This window comes from Pinus tabuliformis, chromosome 3_1 (assembly GCF_031772625.1).
Source record: "Pinus tabuliformis cultivar Carrire ecotype Pingquan chromosome 3_1, CPIR1, whole genome shotgun sequence".
Taxonomy (NCBI): domain Eukaryota; kingdom Viridiplantae; phylum Streptophyta; class Pinopsida; order Pinales; family Pinaceae; genus Pinus; species Pinus tabuliformis.
In genome coordinates this window covers 646629677-646642673 of record NC_142301.1, presented here as the reverse complement: position 1 = coordinate 646642673, position 12997 = coordinate 646629677, and the positions used below count along the sequence as shown (strand labels likewise).

At 38.3% G+C, this 12997-nt stretch overlaps 1 pseudogene; it reads right to left on the bottom strand.

The window, feature by feature from the left end:
- Positions 1-698: 698 nt before the first annotated feature.
- Positions 699-12997, bottom strand: part of LOC149188730 (adenosylhomocysteinase-like) — a 38204-nt pseudogene continuing 25905 nt past the window's right edge.

The window sequence follows — 12997 nt, the reverse complement described above, 5'->3', positions numbered from 1 at the left end:
CAACCTCCTGCTTGTAAGGCAGGTGCTCTTCCATTGAGCTAGCACACTTTAAAGAATTATGTGAAGAGTTATGGCAATCCTGAAAACTACATTTATAGCCATTGATTTAATACACAAAATTCTGACCATAAGGTACATGATAGAGAAATCAACATTATGATATGAAGCATGGAGAAGCAAATCCATGGCTAATATAAGCTCAATATCGGGGTAGCTTTTAAGACAAGGAGTACAATTATAACTACAAAAAAAAACAACAAGAGTATGTAAAATGATTTATTAAAAACAGAACTGTAAGACTTAGCATACAAGTAGTTCCCGAGAAAATTGCATGGGTTTTTGGTTTTTGGGTGTTGCAAGCCCATGCTTCCTTAAAAATAGATGCTTGATGTGATGCTACAAGAAATTCAGCAGCCACGCATACAAGCGATAGCAAAAATTTATTATAATTCTACCCAGATAATGGAGATGCTAACAAAGAGAGGCCAGATCTTTAAATGTCAAGGAGCATTGCTACTTGATACTCACCGAGTAGGTCTCACCCAAAATTTCATCTCTTCGGTATGTAGTCAAGAGGGACTTGTAAGGTCCCTTAAAATAACAGAGCTGCCAAATAAAAATGCTACAGTTTCTTTTATTTGAAAATAGCGAGGACATTTTCTACTCCTCCAACAAGCCATCCCAAATGTCAGATCTTTTTAGTATCGGTAGTGAGAAGGCTTGTTAGATCCCTCAACAAGCACATTGATATACTCTGCCTGATTAGGAGAAATATTTGTTAGGTTGGCATCCAACTTGGGCAAGTGTAGAGCAGCCACCTTCTCATCTAGATGCTTAAGTAGCACATAAACCTTCTTCTCATACTTCCCTGATTTCTTCTCGTTCCAGAGCTCTAACTGAGCAATGACCTGCAACAAAAAGTAGAGATTATGCACCATTTATGGAACATACACCTATGTAGCAATGGATCATATGCAACAATATAATCAAGGGATTGGTATGCCTAAGAAATCTAGTATGTAAAAGCAATGGTTGCAGGGAATTAGAAATATTTACCTAGTTTGTAAAGGAGCAAGACATGACAAAATTTGGGTGGCCAGTTTCACAACCCAAGTTCATCAGACGTCCCTCTGCATGAACAATGATGCCATTGTTGGTGTCATGGAACACCCACCTATCAGTTTGAGGCTTGATGGTAATATTCTTAACACCAGGGAAAGTTTCAAGGCCTTGCATATCAATCTCATTGTCAAAGTGACCAATGTTACAAACAATGGCATTGTTCTTCATTTTCCTCATGTGATATACAATGATGATGTCCTTGTTGCTAGTGATTGTCGCAAAGATATCAATAGTGCTAACTACATCCTCAAGGGTGGGAACAGGAAGGCCTTCCATAAGTGCTTGCAATTCACAGATAGCCTCAATCTCTGTAACAATGACCCTAGCTCCAGCGACTTTCAAGGCTGCACCACAACCCTTGCCAACATCTCCAAACCCACAAACAATAGCAACCTTACCAGCAATATTGACATATGTGGCTCTCATAAGACCATCTGGGATAGAGTGCATACATCCATACAAGTTTTCAAACTACAAAAGAAGAAAGAGAAAGAGAATCAACACAAACTGCATCTCAAATAGAAAAATTTGAAGAAAAAAAGATTTGAGAAATCTGGCCCTAGATCTATAATTTCACAGTAATTCAAAACTTCGATACAAGTACAATTAGCATTCAAAACCTTAGCTAATAGTAACCCGTCATAGCCAGATAATTGAATATATGTAAAGGTCCTTAATTTTAAATATGAAGATGCTTTTACACCCACCATGAACTCACATTGATTCAGCACCCTGAAAATTGGTTTCTTTTTTAATGTAGTGGAAACTAGTGAATCCTAAAATGTAATGCAATGCAAGATAACTATACCAAAACCATTATGATATGATCTCAATGACACCAAAGAATCAAGGCAACTAACAAGAGCAGTGCAAGTCATAACATCATAAACGAGACCAAAATTCCCCCAAGGCCATATCAGATCCAACATCAAGAAGTTGGTATCACATGATTAAGATTAGCATTAAGATTAAGATACCTCATAATGCTCTAAACATATATAAGATAATATTGTTGAAACTGATAAATAGCAGTCTGAAATTTACCATATTATACTATAAATCTATATAATAGTTTGAAGATGAGATCCTAACTGCTTTAAAAAAAAACACAAATCTCATTCCTTGATCTAAATGGATCCTAAAACATTCTCTAAAGTCTTCGAAATCTACTTAAAATCGTTTAAAAGATCAAAAAAATTGCATGAGAAAACCTTTCAAAAAGGCGTAAAACACTATAGGCAGCCAAAATTATGAAGAAACAATGAAAAAATGGGTTATCGACAACTTTGCACAATAGCCGTTAGATCTGGCTGATCAACGATCTAGATCTGATCGAAGAATTGCAATCGGCAGCGTCAATCAACGGATATCGATGGAGATCATATGTATGTTGCGATAGCAATCGGCGGGGTCAACGAGGACCATCGATCAAGCAAGCAGATTGATGGCCCACATTGCACTGCCATATCGCATTGGCGGATTTCAATAGAAGCACTTACCATGACACAGGGCCCATGCGACATGCGACTGCGACTAGTCGCACCACAAAGTTGCATCAGAGCCATGCAGTGGGGCAGACACATATATATACGCTATAGCCGGACCCGATAGAATTACAAACGATATGGTACAAATTTTTGGACCCGTCGATTGACATTTTTAATATAATTCTGTGTATTTCAAAATACAAAGAAATAGCACCGATGCGATAAAAACCTAGACCCAAAGGGGTTGGGAATGAAAATACATAATGTTTGAAGCCCAAAGGGAGCCATTTTTGTGTTATTTTCACAAGTTTAATGTATTTCCAAAATACAAAGGGACAGGCCATTGCGACATGCGATAGCGACTTATAGGCGGACCCGATAGGAGAATAGGGCGCAATTCTGAAGATTTGAAGTCCGGAAGACTGTGTTTTGGTGGATTTTCTCAGTTTCGAATACATTTCTTTGTGTTGACAGAGAGTGGCTATTTCAAGGGTTCCAAAGTCCCGAGGCACTCTTACGTTACAAAATAGGTGGCCACCTCCCCTTAATGTGTTATGCAATGATTGTGTAATGCTAGAAGAGGGATTCGAGCGGACAGAAGCCGGGAGACAAAAAGCCAAGAAGAAGAAATGAACAGGAAGCCCAGATTAGCTTTAAAGCCATAGATAGAGAGCAAACAAAGGCAAGCAGTATTGCAGGTAGTGCCAAGATAGAGAGCAAAGACAGAGACAAAGAGTGATTGAGAGAGTCTGTGTACTCAGAGAAGCTTGAGAGGTTCAATAAAACTCTTGTTGTTGTATCTGTTGTGTGTTGAGACTCAAGTTGAGCTCACATTGTTGTAAAACTCTGTTCTGAAGACATAATAGAGAGGTCACCACTGAAGGTTGGACGAGGAGATGTATCCCAGGAGTATTGGGTGAACTCCTTATTAAATTTGTTGTGTTTATGTGTGTTGTTTATTATGCTTGTTTACTGCTTCATTTTCTGTGTATTTCACAATCTTATCGATCCATTGCATAAAATAACATAGGCAAATCCATGCACATTAGTCTGTAATACCTTATTAATTGTCTTAGATCTCATTATCAGATCAAGTGGTATCAAAGGTTTAGGTTGCTAAGGTTAGATAAGCTTGTGCGAGATTTGTGAATGATAACTAGGTCAAAGCTCAAATTAGGAGAAGGAGAATTGCTTGAAGCTAACCCAGAAATAGGAAGAGCCTATCCTAGGAGGGAAATGGTAGAAGAAAATCCCTTGGAATAAAACTCTCAGTTCATGGACAGTTTCATGACCATGAGAGCCATGGTAGAAGAGATGTATCGAGAATTTAATAAAGGTCGAAGTGAAGATTCTTCAACTTCCAGACAAGACAAAGGAACAGAAGAATCTCTTCTAGATGTCCATTCTAAAGGCAAAGAGAAGGGAAAAGAGGCTCCTTTATCAACACCTCCTTATAGCCCTGAAAATAAAAAGAAGAAAACATTTTTTATGTAAATTATATGTTAAATTTGATTTTCCAATATATGATGGAAAATTAAATGCAAAGAAGCTAGATAACTAGATTAGATAGATTGATGTGTATTGCAGGGTGAAGAACATTGATTCAGACAGGAGTAAAATTCCCCTGGCCAGCCTATGCCTTGGAGGAATTGCCTTGGTATGGTGGGAAGGCAGGACACAAGCTGACTTTAAGAAGCATGGTAAAATTCTTTTTGTCTGGAGTGAAATTGTTTCTGCCATTAAAAGACAATTCTATCCACTAGCTTATATGTAGGAAGCTATGATGAGTTGGCAAACCCTTCGCTAATTAAAGGGGAAAAGTGTACAAAGCTACACCCAAGAATTTAGAAAAAGAGCTTTAATTCTAGGCATTTCTTTAGACTCACTTGAAACTTTGCTAAAGTATATAGGTGGTCTACACAGCTATTTGAGGCACACCATTCTCATGTTTAACCCTACTAGCATAGATGAGTTATCTGTTCAGGCTACCTATCTAGAGGTTAGAGGAAAGAATGTGAACCTAGAGATTGGGGGATCATCAAAACCCACTACAAGAAAGAACAAGGAAAAAAGGAAGCAGAAATGGAAAGAGAGGAAGGCAAACGTTGTATAGAAAGACAACCCTTAATCCACTCACTGCAAGAAGGATGGACATGATGATGAACATTGCTGGTCTTTGCATTCAGAGCTGAAACCCAAGAATTTCGATGGCAAGACGAAGAAGACTATTGCTGCTATACATAAAGATTTGGGGTTAGACTCAAGTGATGAAACAACAATCGTAGCCACAGGTATAAAAGGTAAAAATTCTGAAGAATCTACTAGTAATTCTACACAAACTATTGATAGTGAAGAAAATGGGAGGAAAAGACATGATATTTTTCATATTAGAGTTATTTTCAAGCATCAAAAGATTGATACTTTATTTGATAGTGGCTCACAAGTAAACTTGATTTCTAAAGCAATTGTAAAGAAATTGGGACTACTAACCACACCTCACAAGAAGCCATATCCATTAGGTTGGGTATGTGATAAAGCAAAGCTACAAGTGACTAGACAATGTAAACATAGGTTTTCTTTTGGGTCAGCATTTGTAGATGAGGTTGAGTTAGATATTGTTCCCTTGGATATATGTGGAATTGTTTTAGGAATTCCTTACTTGTATGATAGAAAAGCCATTTTCTATAGCGCTGAAAATAAGTATCAACTCGTTAAAGATGGAATAGAATATATCATAAGAGCTCATAAACTCAAGAATAATTATACTCACATAAACTCACGGTAGACGAAAATAATTGTAAATTCATGAAAGCAATTTTTACTGATGGTTGTAAAGGAAAAAAAACCCGATAAAACCAATGTATTTGAAGGTTGTGATGCTAAACAACAAGCTGATTTAGAAAAAGTTGTTTCAAAATATGATATCCTATTTCAAGAACCTAAAGGTCTACCACCCAAAAGGGAAATTGTACATGATATTAATTTGCAGCAAGATGCTCCATTTCCTAACATTGGAATGTATAGGTTATTCGTTTTAGAGAATGCAAAGATCAGGAAGCAAGTACAAGAGCTACTCGAGAAAGGGTTCATAATACCAAGCACATCACCATGCAGATATCCAATCGTGTTGGTGAGGAAGAAATATGGTTCGTGCAGGATGTGCATTGATTACCGAGCACTGAATAAAATAACGATCAAGAATCGTTATCCCCTTCCTCGCATTGATGATCTATTAGATCAGCTAAAAGAAGCTGTTTACTTTTCCAAGTTAGACTTACGTAGTGGTTACCATCAGGTCAGAGTAGCAGAGCAAGATGCATGGAAGACTGCTTTCAAAACAAAGCAAGCACTGTATGAATCGATAGTTATGCATTTTTTCTTGACTAATGCTCCTGCCACTTTCATGAGAGTTATGAATGATGTACTCAGGCCTTTTATTGATGATTTTGTATTTGTATATTTGGATGACATTCTTGTTTTGAGTAAAACATGGGAAGAACATTTGAAGCATGTAAAGCAGACTCTAGATGTTTTGAAAAAAGAAAATCTTTATGTTAAATTATCAAAGTGTGAATTTGGCAAAACATATTTGAATTATTTGGGTCATATTGTAGGGGGTGGTGAATTGAAGGTAGATCCCTCTAAGGTTGAAGTCATTGTAAACTGGCCTAAACCCAAATCTACTACAGAAGTTAGAAGATTTCTAGGAGCATCACAGTATTGGAGAAAGTTTGTTGCTAACTTTTCCTTAATTGCAGCGCCCTTACATGATTTGACAAGATTGAACAAGGTGTTTCAGTGGGGAGGAAAACAACAGAAAGCCTTTGACACCTTGAAAGAAAAAATTAGTACAACACTAGTACTAGCATTGCCAGATCTTCAAATACCATTTGAGATCAAAACAGATGCCAGTGACTATGCCATGGGAGTAGTGTTTATGCAACATGGTAAAATCATATGCTACCATTTTGAGACATTTAATTCTGCAGTAGTTAATTTTCCCACATATGATAAAGAATTGTATGCATTAGTACAGAGTGTAAAAAAGTGGAAACATTACTTAATGGGCAAAGAAACAGTTATACATGCTGATCATCAGCCATTTCAGTATTTGCACTCACAAACTAAATTGCAGCAATCAAAACACTATAGGTGGATGGGTTTCCTACAACAGTTTTATCTAGTCATTAGATATAAGAAGGACATACACAATAAAGTTACAGATATGTTGTCTAGACCAATTATAAATGCATCAACTATACTTAAGCATAACTCAGTAATGCATGAAAGCTACATTGAACAGTATGCTCAAGATACAGATTTTAAAGATGTATATGCAACTTTATGTCATGGAAAAAAAGTACAATAATTGGACTATTATGTTAAGGACAAACTCTTGTATCATTCGGGAAAGCTATGCATTCCGTAAACTGAAAGAGTTAACATAATTAGGGAAGCACATACTTCTCTGATATTAGATCATTTTGGGGTAAGAAAAACAGTTGCATAGCTGCAAAGATTCTGCTATTGGCCAAGAATGCATGAAACGATTTCTAGATATATTAAAGGGTGTACCATGTGTGCTAAAATCAAGCCCAGTAATAGAAAACTAGGCTTGTACACTCCACTTCTAGTTCCCTCTCGTCCTCGGGAAAGTGTTTCCATGAATTGTTTTGGGGGATTGCCAAAACCTAGAAAAGGTCATGACTATTTGTATGTTATTATGGACAGGTTCAGCAAAATGTGTATTTTAATATCTTGTAACAAACAAATTATAGCTGAACGAACAACAAAATTATTCTTTCAGCATGTCTGGGTGCATTTTGGGTTACCCACTTCCATAGTATATGATCGAGATTCCCAATTTGTTAGGAAGCTTTTGTCAAGTCTGTGGGAATTTATGGACACCAGACTGAAGAAAAGCACAACCTTTCATCCACAAACAGATGGCCAAACAGAGGTGGTCAATAGGATAATGATCCAATTGCTCAAGGGTTATTGCAGCAAGCATCCCAAGCTTTGGGATGAACATTTATGCTATGTGCAACATGCTTACAACAGTGCTAAACATCTTCTACATAGAGATCTCCTTTTGAGACTTGTATTGGTTTTATACCAAGGTCTCCCTTGGATTTTGTCTTTGAAAAAGGCATAGTGGTTTATGGAAACAACGATGTGGACAAAGCAACCAGGTTCATTGAATAGATCCAAGAAATTCACTAGGTAGTGCAGGAACAACTACAAAAGAGCCAAGCCAAGTACAAGGCAAGGCATGCTAAGCATCAGATGCAGCATAGCTTCCAAGTTGGTGATCAAGTCTGGCTGTATATCAGCAAAGACAGAATGCAAGGTGAAAGAAAGAAGCTAAAGCCAATAAGGTATGGGCCTTCCAAGATACTTGAAAAAATTGGTGAGAATTCTTTCTACCTTGATTTTCCAACTTACATGCACATCTATTCAGTGGTAAATGCAGGAAATTTAAGACAGTTTGAACCTTCATTAATTGAAGATCCCAAAGAGTAAAGTCAATTGCCTTCTATTGATGATCTGTTTCCTAAATATCTCAATGAGTTGTAGGAAGATACAGTTATGGACAGGAAGGTGAGAACTACGCATAGAGGGGATGTTGAGTACCTAAGAATTGGACTCAAAGGTTCAAAACCCAGCAGTGCAAAATGGATAGAGATTGGACAAGTGAGGAAGTTGTATCCTCACTTGAGCGATGCTTGAAAACCAACTTTTGGTGGTCCAAAAGCCTTTTCAATGGGAAGGCGTGATAAAGTCTTCTAAATCTACTTAAAATCGTTTAAAAGACCAAAAAAAGCATATGAGAAAACCTTTCAAAAAGGTGGGAAACACTATCAGCAGCCAAAATTATGAAGAAACAGTGAAAAAATGGGTTATCGACAACTTTTCATAGTAGATGTCAGATCTGGCTTATCAACGGTCCAAATATGATCAAAGAATCGCAATCGGCAGTGGCAATCAGTGGATATCGGCGGAGATCATATGTATGTTGCGATAGCAATTGGCGGGGTCAACGAGGATCATCGATGAAGCGCGCAGATTGACGGCCCACGTTGTGCCACCATATCGCATCGGCGGATTTCAATAGGAGCACTTACCACGACCCGAGGCCCATGTGACATGTGACTGCTACTAGTCACATCGCAAAGTCGCATTAGATCCATGCAGAAGGGTGGAAACACACACACACACACACAGATATATATATATCCTCCCCATTGTTGGTGTCAGGAAACACCCACCTATCAGTCTGAGGCTTGATGATAATCTTCTTAACACCCAAGAAAGCTTCAAGACCTAGCATTTGTAATTAAAGGGGTACTTGCAAGAGTTGATGTCAAGATAGGAGGGTTTCTACTAATGGCCATACAAGAAAAAAAGACAGAAATCTTTTAATCTATATTTGAAAAATAGAAAGCAATTCTACCAGATATCAAAGAATATATAAAACCATAAATCCAGACTTTGCAAACTTAGTTATCCTGTGAGAGATTATAGAAACTTCAAATGTAAAAAGAAAATGTACAAATAGTTATTCTAATTTTACATTCATAATGAAAAATTCAGAGTATCTTACAGCGCACTCAGGCTCACCAAACCTCTCTGGTAGTGAAACGGTAGCATGTTTGACCTACAAAATCAAGAGCATATAAATTCTATTAATGTCTAAAATGGAGCCCCAAAAAATCCTTGTTCATTGTAAGGGAGGTTATTCTTTAATGCAATTCATACATTGTACAAGTAGAAAGATAGCACAATACAAAAGAAATGAAGCAAAAGGATGAAGCCTAACTAACAAGTGCATTATGATGTTATGGCAGGAGGAGGTTGCGTGGAAAATTAACTCAACTAAAAGCTCAGAACAAAGAAATACATGAGTTGATTTGGATCTATAATCTCTAAATAAAATTCCAACTAAACTCGATATGTCCACCAATTCCCATATAAGTTTAGCTTATATCTTCATGCAACATCAATTTCAGTAAGAACGAGCATGACCTCTAGTAAGTGTGCTTCAGTTTATGTAGGTTGGGTTATGGTCTAGCAGAATCTTGATGTGAGTCTACCCCAACTAACCCAGGTTCGATTCTCAATGTATGCATGGTTGGGCATCCCCAAAGTGACACATGCCAAGAATTTTGCACCCACTCAAGCCAAAATTTGCATAGTCCAGTAATAAAGCATCACAAGTGTTATAGACATTTTTGTGACTTACAGCTATAAGCATGAAATGTCCATAATTCAAGGGATCCAAAGTCCCTAAAGATGTTGTTACAGCTCCTAAAGGAACAAGGTCAACCAATGACAGCTTCTCCCAGAAGTTCTCCACCAAAAACCACTCAGAAACAGTCAATTCAGGATCAATTCAGAGGCTCCACTAGCTGCCTGCGTTGAAATGCAGAAGTTACACTGGCTAGGTGCACTGCAACGCAGGTGGAAGCACTACCAGGGTGCGCTGAGTGGGAAATGACAAATGGCAAGCTCATTCAACGAGGTGGAAAGACCCTGGAAGCTTCCAGAATCTTCTCCAATGACACTTGCCTCAATGAATTCGACTAGTGATGAGTAAGAGGTTCTCAACCTCCAAGTGGAAGCAAGAACTGACAGAGAGAAGCCACAAGTCAAAACATAAGCTGACTCATCCTCTCTGCTTACATCTATATATGGATCTCTCACCCAGAGGTTCAGGAAGATGGAATTTTGTACTTTGCAGAGAATTGTTGTTGGTTTGAGATTGAGATTAGTACATTGGGTGATTTGTGCTTTGTTGGAGGAGAGGAAGGGATTCCTTTGCTGGGAGGTAGATGCTGGATCGGGCCTCACTTGGTTGTATCTCCTCTTGGACTTTATTACTCTATCAATAAACTATTTGAGTTTCTCCTACATGCTGTGTACCAATGATGTTTTGTTATGCTTACATGTTTAGCTTAATCTGATCTTGAACTTTTTATGAATGTATATCTGTATCTTCTTGTAGTTTCTCTCTCTTGTGATTTTGCAGGAATTTGGTGAAGCTAGGCCGGTGAAGGAGCAAGGAGTTGAGAGCTACCGAAGAGAGGAGTGATTGGATCAACAAACTAGCGGAAGACACCGGTTAGTTACATCCTTCTTCCTCATTTACATCTCATAAAGAAGAATACTCAATTAGTTTACTTCGTTTGTTGCTAAGGCACTATCACCTCTTAGAGTGGGATAGGGGCATTCCGAATTGGATACTTTCCCCAACAACAAATTGGCGACTCCGCTGGGGAAAATATCTTGTTAGTTTATTTGTGTTTCTATTGTTGTTGTTCTCATAAATTCAGGAGTGTCGAATCGAAATGCATTTGCCATTTTCAAATGCAAAGTAGAGATCTGCCACTCTAGTCCACTCACTGGGCCTGTTTTTATGATCTGAACAAACTGATCCACAAGTGCTCTAACAGCCCTTTGTGATAGATCTTAGTCCTCCTTTAAATCATCCTCCTAATTGTACCTAATTGATAGCTTTGATCCGGCCAAAAACTGTAGATTTAACTGCAAACCGTGACCCAGAACCCAGAAACAACTCTTGTTTCTGCTTCAGTGCAGACTCTGTGAAGAGGTTCTGCATTTCAACGTAGGTCCCGTGAAGGATACCTGCGCTGAAGTTCAGATTCTCTGTGCTGAGGGTGCGCTGATCAGCCTTTTCCTTGTGCAGCTGTGGTTCCCTGCTTCCTTTTGCTCAGTTTTATCTCTGTTTTTTGCAGCGTGTTATCAGTCAGTGTACCTATCTGAAACCCCTTCTCTCTGCCTCAATTCCACCTCAGTTGTATAAAGAAACTGTATTTGTTCTTTGTGTATTTGTTACATCATTTGTAGTTTCCCATTACAAAAGTAAACTAGTCATACTGTCGCCCTTAGATCTAGACCTGTCATAAGTGTCGTTTTGATCTTAGGAGTGAGTGAGTTTGTTGTTCACAGTTGATTGAGCTTTTACTTTTGTTGTTTGGTTTGAATTTATGCATTTCTAGTGTCGAAACAAGTAAATCATAAAGTGTCGTAATCGTCTTTTTGATTTTGAAAAAGGAACTTGTTTATGTTTTCACTTGAAATCGAATTCAAATTTATACAACAGCTTTCTTTTTAGGCATCAATATTAAGAAAGCGAAAAGAAATACATGCATTTGTGCATTTGCATTTTGATAGTTTGCATGCTTTGATTTAGGAAAAGTGCATTTACAGTGTGCTCTATGCTCTTTGAGAAAAGATTGTGTCTTTCTTTTCCCCTTGTAGCTAGGATTTTCATTGTTGAAAAGATATAAAGCTTGCTTATCATCTTTAGACTGCATTTAGGAATTGTATCATACATCTCGTGGTGATCCAAAAAGGCAAACTTCTAAGAAAGATCAACCTAAAATAAATTGAATGAACTTAACAACGCTTTGTAACTGAATGCACAACATAGAGGTCTAGGCTAGAGACGTGTTCCGGTGTCTTAAAACCTGGTGACTGTCGATCTCGCTGATGGTTGGGTGATTCCTCCTGAGAGACGATAGCGCCAGTACGGATTGTGCTCCCACGTACCGTCGAGTATATATTGGGAGACCCCTATAGGCATAAAACCTTTATCCTTAGGAAGCCGTGTCGGCCGCCCTACTGATCGCAATGCACTGAACACAGCATTCAGGAAGATTGACCGCCCGTACCTTAAAAAGTATTCTGCAGTTTTGCGAAAAGTTTGGCACACCCTCTACCTAGAACTCCAGATCAGTTCCTTTTGGCCTTTTTCAGACTCTATAACGGAAAAAGATCATCCGAGCATTTGTCACTTCGGGCTCGTTAAAACATCGAAGGAGACTAGAGTCATCTTTAGCTTTTTCTCGACTCTTTAAAATTGAAAAAGCAAGTTGTGTCTAAAGCGTCTAAAAATTCATTTAATTCGGAAACACACTTTCCCCCTTTTTTGTATTTTGGTTGATCGAGTAATCCGCAATCGTGGAAGAAAGTCAATTGAAACCCCGTCGTTCGCGGAGGCTTACGAGTCAACCGTCTTTGTCTCCGGAATCGAAAACAGTACGGACAAAGCGAACTCGTTTAACCGGTTCGAAATCTCCTATCAAAGTTAGAACAAGTGTTCCAACAACATCTGAGATTCCGGTTACTCCAAACATTTCTGGAAACCCTACCTCTACAGAAGAAGTTCAACAGCCACAGAGGGACAGTGATACTGATCTTAGTCTGAGAGCAAACACTTGTGTTACTGAACCAGTTCCATCTGTAACTGGTTCAGAGAGTCTTGTTCCTCAAACATCTGTCGCTGTTGATTCAACCCCTTCTTCGGCACCAGAAATATTTTACGGACCTGACGGTCTTCCCCTTCCACCTAGTTTGATTGCGAT